Raw genomic sequence first — 18642 nt, 5'->3', positions numbered from 1 at the left:
GAAGGGGTAGGTCTGTTTTATCCGGCTCGGCTTTGGGGAGGCTGTTGAAAGCGGCCCGAAAGGGGCCCGAGAAGAATCGAATGGAATCCCAGCAAGTGGGGAACGCCCTAGGTGGTCCGAGCTCAGGCTGAGGACCACACGCCCGCGGCCGTGACACCGTTTGGCCCCAGGACGGGAGTCACCACGGACCTGTCTTGTGTTCTTGCTTGGCAGAGATAAGTGCCTGTCAGTTTGGAACTGGCTGGCGGGTTCCTCAAAACAACTCTGCGTAGTTTCCCGAGGCCCTAGACTGCACTTTTATTTTATTTTTATTTTTTTTTTTAAAGATTTTATTTATTTATTTGAGACAGAGAGAATGAGAGACAGAGAGCATGAGAGGGAGGAGGGTCAGAGGGAGAAGCAGACTCCCTGCCGAGCAGGGAGCCCGATGCGGGACCCGATCCCGGGACTCCAGGATCATGACCTGAGCCGAAGGCAGTCGCTTAACCAACTGAGCCATCCAGGCGCCCTAGACTGCACTTTTAGTCCATTCTGTGTGGGTAGTGCTTGACAGATGTCCTCATACATCCTCCCTTGCCCCGAATCACGAGACTGATGACCTGGGAGGAAGGGCCTGATGCCAGCCAGCGCTCTCTTCCCTGGGCAGCCCAGTCCCTGTTTTGCCTCTCAGCAGGGTCCATGATAGCTTTGTAAAAGTGGGGTCCCAGGAGGAGAGCTTCTTAGACCAAGGAAACCGTACCACCCAAAACTCGCAATCTTATTAGGTGTTGAATTAAGACCATCATTGCTAGTGACAGAAACCCAACTCAAACCAGCTTCGGGAGATTGGGAATTATTGGGTCACATAACCATAAAGTCCAAGGCGGGTGGTAGCACCAAGCACAGCAGTATTCAAGGCCTCATCCTCCTTACTTGACTCTGCTCTTTCCTTTGTGACATCAAAATTCCTTTCAGCAGATAGTCTCAAAATTTCTATTTCAAATTCTAGAGAGAATGGATCTGATTGGCTGTGGTGATCACCACCGCCCCTGCTGGGCAGAGCTTCCTCTTTCTTGCCCTCTCCTGGCTGCCAGGTGGCTTATGGATCAATCACCCTTGGGCCAGATGATCACACTTCACTCAGTGAGCACCCCTAGAGCGCAGAAGGGATCATGAGGAAGGCAGTCAGCTACTGACTTATTTGAGGGATATCATGGCTGGTTTTTGCAAACATCTTACTTTGAACATAACATCAGAGTGGCTCCTGTTGACAGCAGCTGTCCGAAACTGGGGTGAAACTGTTTCTGAGGGGTTGGGCGGACCAGGGCAGATGACCTTTGCTTTGTGTCATAAACCTTTTGTGCTATATAATTTTTAATCTTGTGCATATGTTACTTTGGTGGTTAAAAAAATTAGAAAACACAGGGTGCCTGGGGGGCTCAGACAACTGAAGATCCAACTCTTGATTTCGGCTCAGGTTATGAGATCGGGCCCTGCATCCCGCTCGGTGCTGCGCTTGGGATTCTCTCCCCTCTCCCTCTGCCCCTTCCCCCTTCGCTCGCGCATGCATGCATGTACTCTCTCTCTCTAAAAAAAAAAAAAAAATTAGAAAATACTACTGATGGATTAACTTGAGTTTATATTCAGCAATCCTTTCATTCACTGCTACTGTGTTGGCAGGTGAAATGGGCATGTGATGCTTGGAGGGAAAGTAGTCATCTTGAACTGTGACTTGACCAAGGAATGGAGGCCGTACCTGGAGGCACAACAGAACAGAAGGAGCCTGAGCCCTGGCACCATGGAGCATCGTGACACTGCTGGATGCTTGCCTCTGGACTTCCACGGGAGAGGGAAATAAACCACCTTGTGTAAGCCACGCTTGTTTGGGGTTTTCTGTCACTCGTGCCCCTTAGGTATTAGACTCTACTGGAAAGCCCCTCTTGTACCCCCAAGACTCGGGAAGTGCCCCCTCGTCTGTTCTTCAAACACCCCACACTTTCCTTTCTTAGCATTTACTACATTTTTGTGTAACTGACCTTTCACTCCCCCTGGATAGTAATTTTCATAAGGACAGGCAGAACCTATTTTATACACCATTTTCTGCAAATGCTAGAAACTCCTGAAACAATGACAGTAATAACTTGCGAAGGTGACAGACACAATGATTCCACCCAGGGTGTTGAAAGGAAATGACAAACTGCTGCATACTTTCCGCATCAAACAGGTCATTGCCAAGTCATCTGGGTTTGGGAGCTGGGGGTGGGGCTGGCCCTAATAAGTCACCAAAGATGGAGAATTAGGGCAAAGGAGGGAGGGAGGAAAAAGTGGCAGGAAATTTGAGTCATCTGAAGCAGGTGGCACCGGGAAAGGGTGCTCTTCCTACTTTGTTTCCTCCATTTTTCCACTCCTGGCTCTTTTCAGCTCCCCCTGGCTCTAGCCCACCCCCCTTGGTCCTGGTGTCCTATCACTGGCACTTATGTCCCCTCTAACATGCCTCATTTATACCCAATTTCATTCATATTTCAGAGTGACCCTGATACATGCAAAAGAGAGGGAGAGAGAGAGCGCAAGAGAAGACAGCTCCTTATTCTTCTCTTATTCTTTCATTCCACACACATTCAGTGCTAAGAACTGCAGATACAAAGGTGAACAGACACCATCTCCAGCCTCAGGGAGGTTACACTGTTGGTTGGAGTTTGAGAGGACACAGGAGATCTGTGTTCCCCAAGACATCTCAGTCCTTCAGACAATCAAGAACAAAAAAAATAGCAAAGTCAAAATATTCATTGTGTTTCCTCTCTACCCCCTTCTACAAAGTGTTTGTTTGTTTGTTTAGCTCCTCAGCACTGGATCTTGTTATGTCCATTTATTGGATGGGGAAGTGATGTCAACAGAAGTGAGGAGAGCTAGACAGGTAGGTCAGAGTTTGAGATGTAGCAAGATATTTGAGAAGCTGAGGTATTGGGGGGCAGGGATTTGGGAACTGGTTGAAAAAGCAGTTGTTTTTTTTTTTTTAAAGATTTTTATTGATTTATTTGACAGAGAGAGACAGCGAGAGAGGGAACACAAGCAGGGGGAGTGGGAGAGGGAGAAGGAGAAGCAGGCTTCCCGCCGAATAGGGAGCCCAATGTGGGGCTCGATCCCAGGACCCTGGGATCATGACCTGAGCCGAAGGCAGACGCTTAACCGACTGAGCCACCCAGGCGCCCGAAAAAGCAGTTTTAAAGGAAGTTTCAACCTGCGGTATGCATGATCCCCAATTCGGTCTCCAGGAGATCTTCAGTGAGGACTTTGTCTAATTTTTTTCTGGACTTGCAAGTCAGATTGGTCTGGCTGGTTTCTCACTGGGGCTCCTTCCTTCTGACTGCCCCTCCACGCTCAGCAGTTCTACCTGTACGACTCAGAAAGAAATTGCACACTGTGGTGGGGGCTGGTAGCTCCCAACAAAGTTACCCACTCTCTGGCCTTCCTTAAAAACTAGGATATATTTTATTTTATAGCAAAGTTCCCAGTAGCTTAAAAACTGCAATTCTCAACCTCCTTTGCTGTTATGACTGGGTGAGTAGGGGTGCCTGGGTGGCTCAGTTGGTTAAGCATCTGACTCTTGATCTCAGTTCAGGTCTTGATCTCAGGGTCGTGAGTTCAAGCTACTTGGAAGGCTGCTTTAAAGGAGCTGAGTCAGCTGGGAGGTGAGTCATTTTGCCTTCCCCACCTTCTTAACGGCTGCTTCAATTTCAGATGTGATGGCTGGAACTTCTGCAGCTGTATTGGACCATGAGGTGACCTAGAAAGTGGAAACCATTCAAGCTCTGGATGGCCTACCCCCAGACTGGTTTAAGTGGGAGCAGGAAAAAAATTAAGTTTTATCTTGTTACAATTACTTTAGGTTTTTTGTAATGTGTATCCAAACTTAAACCTGATATGGTTATGGTTAATATGGTACTGCTTTATTATTATCTGGTTGGGTTTGGTAAATGAGTTTATGTTTTACAAATTTCTTTCCTTTATTATTTTATTAAATTTATACAGAAACCACACACACACAGACACACACGCACACACACACACACAGTCTTCTGTCAATGCAAAATTGTTATTATAAACATATATGCTCTCTTAAAGTATAGCTTTTGGATTTTTTTTCTTTTCATTTTTTGCCCAGGGTTTCCCTACTTATTAACAGCCTAGTGTATATCCTCTCATATAATCTCATCCAAATCTGAATCTACTGGCTGAAAGAGGCTGAGGGGCAGGGTGGGGAGAAGCAAAGGAAAGTAAAGTACAGGCACGTGAATGAAGGTGGAGACCATTATTGCTTGTCATAAATATTCTAGCTGGATCACACTTTCCTACCCCCCTCCAGCCACCCCCCCCCCCGATTTGCCATGACTGTGGAATTTACTTTGGCCACTGCAACGTGCGCAGAGGTTACTATATGTCACTTCCAGGTAGAAGCCTTCACAAACCAGAGTCCAATTTGCCACCCATCCCCTTCCCTTGCATCAAGAGGGCACATCCATCAGCTTTTCTCCCTGCGTGACTGTGATGAGTAGGGCACCCTGCTAAGCCATGTCAGATGTGAGTGAGCAATAAGTCTTATTAGAGTGACAATTAAAGTGTGGAGAATAAAAACCATATCTCCTGGGGCGCCTGGGTGGCTCAGTTGGTTAAGCTTCTGACTCTTGGTTTCAGCTCAGGTCACGATCTCTCGGACATGAGATCAAGCCCTGCATCAGGCTCCACACTGAACATGGAGTCTGCTTCAGATTCTCTCTTCCTCTCCCTCCCCCTCAGTTCCTCTCCCCACTAGTTTGCTCTTTCTCTATATATCTCTCTCTCTCAAATAAATAAATAAAATCTTTTAGAAACCAAGTGTCCTTCCATGGACTTAGGAATGAGTCAAGTGAGATTCCTGCCCTCCAGAACTTGTGGTCTAGCAGGGGTTTCAGAAAATCAAGCAAGGGCAAAGCCACATGGCAGAGAAAACTTCAGGGTGCTCTAGGAAAATATGGGAGAAAAACTTAAATGGGTCGAGGTCTCGGTCTATCAGTTGCCTGAAAAAGAAGCAGAAGACCATCTTAGGTCTTCTTAGGTCAGTGTCCCCAGAAATAGCCCAAAACATGAGGTTGCATGTCAAAGAAATTTATTTCAAAGTTGCTCTCAGAGAAACCAGTGAGGGGCAGGGGAAGCAGGACCGGGATGGGACCAAGACAAGCCTGGGTGTGATTCTGCACGAGTCTGCAGACGGAAGCTCCAGCCTGCTCCCACAGCAAATCCTGGAAGGTAAGCCTGGCCTCCAAAATGCCCAACCCAAGGCAGAGGAGCTGGGCTCTCCCGCGGCCACAAGCTCGTCTGAGAGCCATCCTGTGGCCACTGGGCCGTCGTAGTAGATCCTCCAAAGACAGGTGACAGGTGCTGCTGGAAACAAAAGCACACCAAAGCCAGGGAAAATGCAACCTCAGATAATGCCGACATGTCTCGAGCCCCCCCTGCTCTCACCAGTGTCAGCTCAAGAATCCCACCAAGGCATAGAGCCTCTTCTAAGTCTCTAGAGTGAGCCCATTCTGGTGACCTAGGGAGGAGCCCTCAGTTGGAGCAAGAGGGTACATCACCGCAGCATTTAAATCCCCCCACACTCCCCACATAGTCACACAGACACACGCGCGTGCGCACATTCATATACACACTCACCCACTCTCTCACACGCACGCACGCATGCATGCACGCACATTCCAAGTTTTTAAGAGCAAGAGGGAGGGCATGGTGTGATTGCTGATGAAGTGCTCAGCAGGACAGGCCGGCTCAGTGTCCAGCTTGGGCTCCCAGGAGCTTTAAGCCTTGGTGTCCCACAGCAGCTCCCCACGCTTCCAGCCACACTGGCCTTGGGATGGGCCATGATAAGGCCCGCAGTCAAACACAGCTTCCCAGGCCCGAGGGCCAGCTGGTGTCAGAATGGAAGGACAGCCTCTCCTCTAGGCCGCAGGCCCCAGGCAGACCCCACCAGGGGGAGGTCAGGCAGCTTCAGGCTAGAGGCCCACCACGCAACCCGTTCATCCCAGGCTGGACAGCCCCCCAGAGCTAACATCACACAGCTAGGGAGAGGCCGACTCGGGCCTCAGACGTGGGCTCCACCAGGCCTCGGAGCTCCAGTCGGTTTTGTCACTCAGTGGTCTTGGTCCGGGGTGACCTTGGCCGAGTCCTTGCTGTTCTCTGGGCCTTGATCCCTCATCTGTAAAGCCAGAGATGGAACCAGATGGCCCCTCAGTCATGACATTGCACTAAGAGACAGCTCCCTCTTAACCCCTAAACCCCGGACAGGCTTCCCACATACAGCAGTCTAACGGGTATGAATTTAAGTCCAAAATACATGATCAACTTTATGTAATATTCACATAGCACCTACCAAGAATCGAAGCACCCACACATATTAACACAGGAGGCTCTGTTATTGTTCCCTCTTTAAAGGTGGCGATGGGCACCTGGCTCGGTAGAGCAAGGGACTCTTGATCTCAGGGTCCTGAGTTTTAGCCTACTTAAAAATAAATAAATAAATAATAAAAAAATAAAGATGGTGAACAGGAGGCACAGAGAGGGGAAGTAACTTGTCCAAGTTCGCACAGCGAGTCCATCTGGCCTCCAGCGCTGCGTTCTTAAGCTCTGCTCCCTCTCCTTTATAAGCAATGTTACATCCTTTCATTACCCTGACTCAAGTGCAGTCTTCCCTCCCTTCCCGGCCACAGAATCCAGTGAGATTTGCAGACTGTTATGGGGTCAGGAACAAATGGGGGTGGGGCCCAGACAACATGGGGGTCACCTGTACAACCAGAGCTCCCCCCCAGCTATGGACGGTGACATGTCAATGCCCTCTGTCTCTGGACAAGTCACACAGGTGCCCCTCCCAGGGCCAGCCCTCGGGGGTCCCACCAGCTCCTCTGAAGGCCACATGCTCAGCACCCACCTACCTCCGATCACTGCCCCTCCCGGCAGAGCTGAGCGGGAAGAGAAGCAGCCTCGGCCCTGCATGGAAGCCGCCAGGCCCTATGTCCCCCAGAGAGGGCCTCCCCCTCCTTTCCATCCTGGCACCTGCTTCTGTACCCACCTGCCCACCGGCGGGCACCCTCATGGAACCTCGCCCCCCAAACCCGGGCAGGGGCAGGAGTTTTCTGCAGGGTGGTTCTGCACCATGGCAAAGCTGCCATTCCTTCTGTCCTGCTGCTATGAGAACAGGAAGGAAATTAACATTTCCGCGTATTACACCAAGCTCCTTTCTGTGCAAAGCGCTTGGCAAATAGTTCAAGGAACAAGGAGAAGTTGATAACAGAAGGTGTTACAAAATTCAAGTTAAATCTCTCTTCCCACAGTTGAAACTTGGCCCTGTTCCACTGTGAAAATTCGCCGTAGAGTAAGTCTAGTCCCTCGTTTTATCGAAAACCTTCCACCTCATGGAAGTCTTGATTTTCCAGGGTCAACAGCCCTCCAGGACGTCTGTGCCCTCTAGCTCTTCCCCGTCACCCCTCCCTCTCTCCCCTCTCCCATGACCTGTCCACACACTCCCCCACCCGTTTCCCCAGTCCCCCTGCTCCGTCTTATGTCCTCCCTTCCTCTTAACCTCCTTCTTCTCTTGCAGCCTTCTCCTGGGCCGGCCTCCTTCGTTCTCCACGGTCTGACATCTCACTCCCCTACTCGGCGCTCCCCATCACGCGGGACGAATTCCACGCTCTTGAGCGTGGCATTCAAGGCCCACCCGTGGCCGTGACCTGGTCTTTGCTCTCCTTTCCCGAGTTATCCCTTGTGTATCATTAGTGCTGTCCTCCCGGATTTTTCTAGTCTTCATTCTAAACACATGCTGGATTACACTTCCATGGTCCCTTGAAATTCAGCATGGCCCTGTGACTCGTTCAGACCCGTGAAATTCGAGCAGTAGCGGCGCGTGGCACTCCGGGCAAAAGGGCTGTGACGGCCCGTGTGCGAGCTCGCGTGGGCCCCGCCCCCGCCACGGCAACCGGAGGCACTGGCGGGCGGCGAAGTCTCCATCGGTCTGCGTCCCTGAGGGGCGGCATCTCCAATCATAGCCCCACATGACCTGTAATGGACACACGGAAGTCCTAGAAAGAAACATTATTTTTAAGTGGGGTGTTGCTTGTTGCTCCCCATTCTAATATAATGTGTCCCTTGGGCCTATGACCTTTGCAATTCCACCTTGCCTGGCTACTGAACGTCCCTTGGGCTCACTGGGATGCCAAGGCTGCCCTCTTTGACTGACATTCTCTGCTCCCCATTCCCCCTCAGCAAAATCCTCTCATCCGTTGAGACTCAGGGCAGTTGCCACCTCTACCAGGAAGCCCTCCTAACTTTCCACCCAAGGCAACGGAGGGGAAGGAAAAATTCTTCTCTACCCTCAAGGTCTTCTAGCTGGACTAAGAATTCAGTTTACATGAGACAGACTAACAGGAGAAAATAAAAACCAAAAGATTTATTACATGCACACAGAGGCCAAACAATGAAATCGAGATCCAAAGAAATGACCAAGGCAGGGAGTTTTTATACTTTTTAGACAAAGAGACAATAAATCTGTGAGACTTGATAGGACAAAGAAAACTTAACTTTGGGAGCTTTGATTAGGAATTCTAAACAGAATTTGGGCTGGGGTAAATTAGTAAAAAGTAACAAGGGTCATTTACACAGTCTTCTTGGATCTAAATTTCCCATCTCTGGTGATAAGGATCTCTTTAGCTCCTAGTACAGGACGGGGACCTTTCACAGGGGAGATCTATTTTCTGCTTTCACGGGAACAGAGGAGGGTATGAGTGCCCTTCTTGCCAGACTGTCTCTTAAGTAACTTCTATTTAAAATAATCAGTATGCCAGGGCACCTGGGGGGCTCAGTAGGTTAAGCTTCCGAATCTTGATTTGGGCTCAGGTCATGATCTCAAGGTCGTGAGATCAAGCCCCGCATCGGGCTCCATGCTCGATGGAGTCCGCTTGAGATTTTCTGCCCCTCCTTGCCTGCTCTCCCTGTAAAAAGAAAGTGTTCACTGAAAAGAAGAGTCTCTAACATATCTAATAATTATGCCCTCCGTCTCCCTTCCTCCCCTCCTGTCGCTCCCCCACATTGTGTCCTGACCCCCACGCCCAGCACTAATTGACAGAAGAGCAATCAAGAGCATGGAATTTGCAGTCAGGCAGACCTGGGTTCAAATCACGACTGTACTACTCACTACTAGCCGTATCTCCTCAAGGGAGTACTTGACTCCTCCAAGCCTCAGTTTCCCCATTTGTAAATTGGGGACAATCTCGACCTCGTAGGGCGTCCATGGAAAGCACATGGGAGAATGTATCCAGCATCTGTGGGGCTCCTTGAATGAGTCAGGCTCTGGGCCTGGGAGACTGGAGTGGCCACGGAAGGCCTCGCTGAGGAGGGGATAGTAGAGATGACAGCTGAAATGGGGAGGAGCCAGCCATGCAAAGGGCTGGGAGAAGAACATTCCAAACAAGGGAAGCACAATTGCAAAAGCCCAGGGTAACCAAATTCCATAAATGGCCACTTTTCCCTGATGGCTAATGATGATGTATTTACCCCAAAGACACAGATGTAGTGAAAAGAAGGGCCATAAGACCCCAATGTTTATAGCAGCAATGTCCGCAATAGCCAAACTGAGGAAAGAGCCGAGATGCCCTTCAACAGATGAATGGATAAAGAAGATGTGGTCCATATATACAATGGAATATCATTCAGCCATCATCAATGATGAATACCCAAGTTTTACATCAACATGGATGGGCCTGGAGGAGATTATGCTAAGTGAAATAAGTCAAGCAGAGAATGTCAATTATCATATGGTTTCACTTATTTGTGGAACATAAGGAATAGCATGGAGGACATTAGGAGAAGGAAGGGAAAAATGAAGGGGGGAAATCGGAGGGAGAGATGAACTATGAGAGACTATGGACTCTGAGAAACAAACTGAGGGTTCTAGAGGGGAGGGGGGTGGGGAGATGGGTTAGCCCGGTGATGGGTATTAAAGAGGGCACGTACTGAACGGAGCCCTGGGTGTTATACAAAAACAATGAATCATGGAACACTATATCAAAAAGTAATGATGTAATGTATGGTGACTAACATAATAAAATAAAATAAATAAATAATTTTTTAAAAAATGGCCACTTTTCCACCTCCAGTCTTCCTTGCACACCTCGACATCCCACAGCCCACCAGGGGACATCTAGGCCACACGTCACCCACATGACTTTGTCACATACTTCACTTGTGAGTTACCAGCAAGGGGCTGCTGCAGACTGAGGCAGGAAGATCAGGGCGGAACTGCCAAATGGGCTCTAGGCCCCGGGCTGTGTGGATAAGCCAGCTATCACCGGGGGCCCAGGGGCCGTCATGCCTCCAGCAAAGGCTCTGAGTCCCTCAGTTTGCTTATCCTCCTGGGTGGAACCTCCAGCACAGCGATAAGGCCAAGAGGAAAGTAAATGCTCTTGTCTGATCTTCCCCTGTGTGATCGCCAGAGGTGGTGGCTCCCTGGGCAGAATCCGGTTCCTCCGTTCCTTCTCCAAAGACGGCCACGGGGCATCAGCATCAGCACCCGACCCTGAGGCCTGCTGGCTGGAACTCAGCTCGCAAGCAGTTGGGACGGAGGTAATGCCCAGCCTGTCCTTATGGGTCTGCCCTTTTCCTCCATCCAGATCCACACAGCACAGTCCCCATAGAGCGGGGGTGGTTTCATCCCCCATCAGGGCCCTCAAACCTCCAAGATCTTTCCGGAGCATCAGACAAGTCCCTTGTCAGAGGCTCCTGACTCGGCCACGTATTCCCTGAAGAGCAAATAAGACATTGGGTAGAGGTTGCCAAAGGCTGAGCAGAAAGGGTTCATTGCTCTAAATTCCAGCCCATGCGGTGCCATCCGGCAGGGTGGCTATTGCCTGCCAGGGGAGGGGGAGCCATGGGGCTACTGCACTGGGCATGAGTCAGGGGCTGTCACGGCTGCCTCCTGCGTCCGCGTGCCGCTCCAGCTGGCCCCGGGGAGAGCCAGCTCCCAGGATGGCTTTCCTGCTGGCCCCAGAGGCAGGGCTGGGGACGGAAGCTGGCCAGACTGGAGAAGGAAGGGGAAGGAGCTCAGCTCTGGCACCTGCCGGCCTCTGAGAGTTGCCCACGGAGGCTGGCAGCAGGGAGCCTTCTCTGAGCTGTCCCGGCTCAGAGCTCTCCCAGCCCGAGGACCAGACGCCTCGAGTCCCGACGCTTCGCTAATTCACCTTGCGACTTTTTGGTAAGTGACACTCCCCGGCCTCGAGTTTCTTCCTCTCTAGAATGAGGGGATTGGACTTGTTCCAGGAAAACAGACTGCACGCCAGTGCTGGTTAGTGTGACAAGTGGCTGGGGGTGCACGTTGCTCAGGACAGCGAGGCCACATCCAGCACTCAGATTGCCTGGCCGTGTCTGCCCCGCACTCGGGGTGGGGGGATGGCAGACCAGGGGCCATGTAACTGCCACCCACGAGCTGGAGGGCCTCGGGGCCCCGTCCCGCGGAACATTCTGCCCCTCGGAATCTGTGGGCTGAGGTCAGGAAGTTAAAAGGCAGACGTTACCGGCGGGAAGGTTGTGGATTCTTCAACAGAAACCCAAGTCAGGCTGATGAATCACCTCTCCTAAAGGAATAAATACCAACAAAAGGACTTTGGGGACAAGACGTGACAGGAAGGTCAGCTAAATCAGACAATATTTCAAATGTTTTGGATGACCTGCCCTCTTGCTGTCCAGCTTGAGAGGATGCCGACAGCTAGGGAGTAATTGAAGGGCCACCGACTGTGGTTGTCCCTCTTCCCCATGACCCACTAGCAATAAGGATGGCTCTTACCACCTCTGTTCCAGCAGGGCATGATGGCACCTCCAGCATTTCCTGGAAGACCCAGGGGGGCTTGACCCCTGGTCGGTACCATTCCTTCTTCCACGTCCCAGTCCCTCCTGGGTCTGCACAAGCTGACCTCCTCTCCTTCCTTTCCAAGTCTCCCCCACCCCCCACCTCACCCCTTGGCTCCCTCCCTACCCAGGCCTTTCCCTCACCCTGCAGATGGCACCAAAGAAGAGGGGTCCAAGGAGGGGCGTGCCCAGTTGGGTTTTTCCTAAAAATGTCCTCATCCCTTCCACGTCCAGGCCCTGGTGTGTCTCCTCAAAGTCTCAAGCTGGATGGTCAAGCAGCCCCGGGTGGGAGGGAAGGGGGCAGTTCTCAGGTGAAGAGCGGGAGGGTGAGCAGTGGAGGCTCCCAATGACTCAGTCAGCAAGGTCCCATCCACATCTGCTCTTCTTGGGCCCCTTGGGGTAACACTAAAGGCAGAAACTTCAAAATGCAAGTTTTTCAAACTGCTGATTACACAAAATCTTTCAAACCTAACAAAAGTGAAAAAGGATAGTGTCATGAACTCCACAATACCATCACTCAGCGTCAAGAATTACAACACTACTCCTCAGCCCAAGCCACCATAATGAAAGACCATATAAACTGGAGGCTGGAAGTCCCAGATCAAGGTGCTGGCCAGTTCCGTTCCTGGTGAGAGCCCCCTTCTCACTGTGCCCTCACATGGTGGGGGGATTGAGGAAAGCTCTCTGGGGTCTCTTCTTTAAAGGCCATCAGGAGGGCCCACTTTCATGGCCTCAGCTAAACCCAACTCCCTCCCAACCAGCCCACTTCCAAATACCATTGTATTGGGAGTTAAGCTTCAACATATGCATTTGGGGGGCAGGGAGGGAGATACAACTCCGTCCATAGAAATTACGCAAATCTTTGTTTTATCTAGACCCTCATGTTTAAAAATGTTGTTATTCATTCATTTTTGCCGGTGCACTTTCAGACACAGATTACCATTTCACTTTAAGACTTTAAAAGTACATCTCCAAGAGGTAAGGATTTTTAAAATGTATGTAATCACAATGCTATTGTACCCCAAACAAAATTACCAATAGCTTTAATATCATCTAATGTCCAGTCCATGTTCAAATTTCCCTAATTCCCTCAAAATGCCTTTTAATGGTTTATTGATTTGAATTAGGGACTAGGATCTAAAGAATATATACATGGGTTGCATTTGGTTGTTGTCTAAGACTTTGAATAAATAATACTTTCCCGTTTTTATGCTTTTTTCTTCAAAAAGTGAGGGAGCGAGGGGCGCCTGGGTGGCTCAGTAGGTTGAGCATCTGACTCTTGATTTCGGCTCAGGTCAGGATCCCAGGGTTGTGAGATCAAGCCCCATGTTGGGCTCTGCACTCAATGGGGAGTCGGCTTCTCACCCTCTGCCCCTCCCTCTGCTCTCTTTCCTTCTCTCTCTAAAATAAATAAATAAATCTTTAAAAAGTGGGAGTGGGTGGGGGTCACTTATCTTCTAGAATGTCCCAAGTATTGGGTTTAGATGATTGCCTCCTTGTTCCTTTATCTACATACTTCCTGAAGACTGCTAGTTAGATTCGGACTTAAGTTGAAAATTTTTTATTGGAATACTTCATAGACAGTTCTGTGGATCTCTTACTACATCATTTCAATAGGTACATAATTGATAGATGCTAGGGTTGATCAGTGGGTCCTGATGTGATCAACATCTATTGGACTTCCCCCTTCAACCTCTCATCTATGGGTCCAATATCCGCTGATGCTCTTCCCCTAGATCCATTGTTTTATTAGGAACTGCAAAACAGTGATTTCTTCATTCTACCATTCCTTCTGAGTTTAATTTCTAGAATTCTTCAATAAAGAATTTTCCTTCAGCATTATTCGTAGTTACTTGAAATATACCTGAAATATTCGCTCAGACAAAAACAGCATACATACTGATGATTATTTCCCTTTCTCTGTCAATGATCAGAATAATGAGTCGGTGCCCTAGCAGCATCATACGGAACTCATGGCTTTTTGTGTGTTTAGTTTGTTTCAATTGAGTTGATGTGATGCTCAAATTGTCCCACTTTTGGCCACAGGAAGCCTCCTCCTACTGATTCCTGAGCCCTTGGACAGGACTCCAGTGATCTTTGGAGGCTCCCAACTTTCTGGACTTTCAAGATATTCTTGGCTCCTTCTGTGCATTTCTTGGCCCAGCCCTGGAATCAGCCATCTCCTCAAGAATGCCTGATCCTCTAGTGGTAAATGGTATCAGTATCTGGAGGCCACAAGCTGGGCCTCAGGGTACTCCAGGCTATCACATTATCATGGTTTCTAGGTTTTTCGGCTGCCAGAGCCAAGAGATACAGTCAACTCGTGAACAACACGGGTCTGAGCTGTGCAGGTCCAGGTCTGTTTACACACAGAATCTTTGCAGTACATGGGGTGCAGTGCTATAAACATATTTTTCCCTTCCTCGTGAACTTCTTAATAACATTTTCTTTTCTCTAGCTCACTTTATTATAAGAATACAGGACATAATACACATAACATACAAAATATCGTATAACATAACATAACATACAAAAGTGTTAATCGACTTTTTAGGTCATCGGTAAGGCTTCTGGCCAATGGCAGGCTGTTAGTAGTGAAGTTTTAGGGGAGTCAAAAGTCATATGCGGATTTTCGGCAGCCCGTGGAGAAGGGGTCAGTGCCCCTAAACCCCACATTATTCTCAGGTCAACTCCACATATTTTGTTAGAAAGAGAAAAATAATTAATTAGTACAAACTTAGACTTCCAGTTCAAGTTTTAAGATGGCAGGGTTTTACTTTTAACTTTTTTGTTGTGGACTTACATCTCTTTATTCTTCCACTGGAAGTCTTGGTTCAGGACAACATTCACGTAATTAATTACTGACTGGCTTTAACCTCTAACTTCAGGGTTTCAAAATAACAGTGGCCACATCACCAATAATAAGGTTACTAGAGGAAGTTGCAGATTTCGTTGTTTTTTTCCTTGTTGTCATTGTTGTTTATCCTTGGAAAGTACCCCCCACCCTGTGAATGTAGAGTCAAAATTCTGCATTTTAAAGACACTTGAGGGGCACCTGGGTGGCTCAGTGGGTTAAGCCCCTGCCTTGGGCTCAGATCGTGATCTCAGAGTCCTGGGATCAAGCCCCACATCGGGCTCTCTACTCAGTGGGGAGTCTGCTTCTCCCTCTCCCTCTGCCTGCTTGTGCCTCTCTCTCTCTGTGTCAAATAAATAAATAAAATCTTAAAAAAAAAAAAAAATAGGGGCACCTGGGTGGCTCAGTCAGTTGAACGGCTGCCTTTGGCTCAGGTCATGATCTCGGGGTCCTGGGATCAAGCCCCGCGTCGGGCTCCCTGCTCAGTGGAGGGTCTGCTTCTCCCTCTCCCTCTCCCTCTGCCTGCCTCTCTGCCTACTTGTGCTCTCTCTCTATATCTCTGTCAAATGAATGAATAAAATCTTTAAAACAAACAAACAAACAAAAAATAAAGCCACTCGAGGTAATTTTTTTTTTTTAAGATTTTATTTATTTATTTGACAGAGATTGACAGCGAGAGAGGGAACACAAGCAGGGGGAGTGGGAGAGGGAGAAGCAGGCTTCCCGCGGAGCAGGGAGCCCGATGTGGGGCTCCATCCCAGGACCCTGGGATCATGACCTGAGCCGAAGGCAGACGCTTAATGACTGAGCCACCCAGGCGCCCCTCGAGGTAATGTTTTGCTCTGTGTGGTTATGTTACCAACTTGGTAACCGTTGGGTTCATTTGTTTTATTTTATTATTATTATTCTTTTAATGAGCAGAGAGCCCAATGACGGGCTCCATCCCAGGACCCTGGGATCATGACCCAAGCTGAAGGCAGACGCTTAAACAACTGAGCCATCCAGGTGCCCCGGGGTTCATTTGTTTTAGTTCTCAATTTTGAGGGATGTCTTTTTGATCAATGGATTCTGTAAAACATTTACCTGGTGGCAGAGTCAAACTAGAAAACAAGAAAAATCTCACCTCTATCCCTGCCTTTCCCCATTAATACCTAGTCTTATTAATTTTGGGTTTCTCCTTGCACTGATTCTTACTAAAAACATGCGTGTCTGTGTATGTAAAAGCAGCAAGCTATAAATACTGTTCTGTTCTGCCCCCTCTTTTTTTCTTTTAAACAAACAATATACCCTGGAGATTTCAACCATCCCCTTCTTTTTTCCATCTGCATTATACCCAGTTGTGCGGCCCACACTGTAGCTTATCTGACTGATGTCCCCGGTTGATGGTCACTTCGGGCACACTGCTAATGTTTTGCTTTTGCAAATAACATTGCAGTGCAGAGCTGGTGCGTACGTCTTAAAAAAAAAAAAAAAAAATCACAGGCCCAAAATGGCATCACTTAGGCCAAGCCCCCAGTGGAAGCTTCATAGAGAATCTAACTGCAGTTTCAACCTCCCCCAGAAAGGTAATCTTAATTGGTCAGTCAGGAATTTTCCAATGCGTGCCAATGAGTCAGCCAAATGGGCCCTCTCCATCCCCCAAAGGAAGATGAGGTGATCTGTCTGATAAGATGGCTTGGTTTCCCCCCCAAGGGAAAGCAGCCTCACCTGGAAAATCTTTTTCTTTTGCTGGTAACTTTCTTACCCCACCCTCCTTCCATGAATACTTTCCATGTTGTACAAACGCCTCAGGAGTTCCCCTCTATTTGCTAGAAAGGATGCTGCTCGATCCGTGAATTGTCTACTAAAGCCAATTAGACCTTTAAAATTGACTTGGTTGGCTTATCTAACAGTAGTTTTCTATTGTTGTCAAAATGTGTCTTTGGATTAGAATCCTAGAAGTAGAATTGCTACATTTAAAAAGGGCATGTATGTGTCATTTGCTAGATGCTGTCAAATCCCTTCCATAAGGTTGGACCACCAAAACTAAATTTTAACAATGCGGAGAATTGAGGGGTAAGATGCAGTGCTCCCCACTCCATCGGCCACCCAGGCCTGGGGACCAGGCCAGCCTCCTACTCAACGGTCAGGCCTGGACAGATCTCACAGAGGAACACTAGGTTCCCCAGCAGTCCTGGAAGGAGCCATAAAGTTCCATTCTCCTTACTTTGGCTGGAATGATACCAGTTTAATAGGTAGCCCTGTTCATCTCAGGCTGAGCAGAAGCTCTGGATACTTTTTTTTTTTTTTACCTTCTTTGATTGACAAACTTAAAAATTAATTATTCCTCTGTGCATTTGGTTTGGCAGACAAAATAGTTCAAGGTATGGATCCCATGGGGGAGCTATGTCAGGTGCTCAGCAAATGGAGATTACTGGTAAGTTTGTTAGTTGATCTGACCTTGGTGGTCTTTCTTTACAAATGCAAGGAAAACTCGCATGGCTAGGATGCATTCAGTCTCTTCTTCATCCATCCAACGTGAATTGAACACCCCCTCAGTCTGCGCCCTACTTCGCCTCTAGGCTAGAAATAAAACCCTATACAGCCTACTTGTTGACTCCAGCCCATAGTTGCTTGAGGCTTGGCTCACCCTATGTTTGTGGGTCTGTTTTTTGTTTTTATTTTTGTTTTAAGAAAGTAGTTGCTTACATTTGAAGATAAGGATTTCACATAAATATTGAGACTTCTTTTTTTTTGCTGAGCAGGGAGCCCGATGCGGGACTCGATCCAGGGACTCCAGGATCATGACCTGAGCCGAAGGCAGTCGCTTAACCAACTGAGCCACCCAGGCGCCCATAAATATCCAGACTTCTGACATCTCTTGAAAACATGGCCAGTCTGGCATCACCAGCCAGACATGGAAACTGCTGGTGGGAACAGGGTAGAAGCTGCCTCCTTGTCATGGGGTACGTGCTGCCCCGGGCCCATGATGCCCATCCAGCCCTTCCATTCATCTCCCTCACCTCCTAGATCATGAGTTTGTGAGCCCTGCCCTTGACTGCTAGCTTCCTGAAGGCAATGACCACTAGTGTCTTTTTTTTTTTTTTTTTTTATAATCTCTGCACCCAACGTGGGGATTGAACTTACAACCCCCTGAGATCAAGCGTTGCATGCTCTTCCAAATGAGCCAGCCAGGCACCCCAAGGACCACTTGTGTCTTATTTGACTTTCCAGCATCTAGCCCAGGCTCCAGCACACAGTGGGGCCCCAATAAGTGTTTGTTGTATGAATAACAGATCTCTTGGATGCCTGCATCACATTTCTTCTAACATTAAAATTATGCAATTGTAATGTGCAGAGCAGCATCATGAGTGCCCCTGGTCTGTGCCATCCCACCACCTAAAGTCACTTACATGCCCATGTGCTGTACTTGGTATCCTCACGGTGACATTTGACCCCCTTCCTCCTAGCAATCTCCTCTCCAAATGAGGATAGCAATGCACACCTCACGGGCCCTGGGGAGACTGCACAAGATCAGAAAAGGCAAGCATAGCACCTGCCACTTATTTTTAGCACAGTATTATCAGCACCTTTATCTCCAAGATAGGAAGAGTCTCCCCACTCTTTGTTAGAATTTATGGTTTAGGATTGTTTATTTGGTTTTTGTTGTTTTTTTTTTTTTTTTTCAGCCAAGCCCCAAGGAAGAGATCACAATAGAAATCTCTGTATTCTGTGAATTTTCTAAATCCCCTCCTCACAAACACTGATGGGGATAGAGATCTTATCAGAGAGGGTCATATGTCTTATCAGGTCCACTTAGCAGCCCTCAGGGGCGCGACTAAGGCAGGTCAGATCACATATAACAAGCAACTCATGCTGGCCATTGCTTGCTCAGAACCCAAGAAAAA

Source organism: Neomonachus schauinslandi, chromosome 11, assembly GCF_002201575.2.
Source record: "Neomonachus schauinslandi chromosome 11, ASM220157v2, whole genome shotgun sequence".
NCBI classification, from domain to species: Eukaryota; Metazoa; Chordata; class Mammalia; order Carnivora; family Phocidae; genus Neomonachus; species Neomonachus schauinslandi.
Note: the sequence above shows the minus strand (reverse complement) of the source record.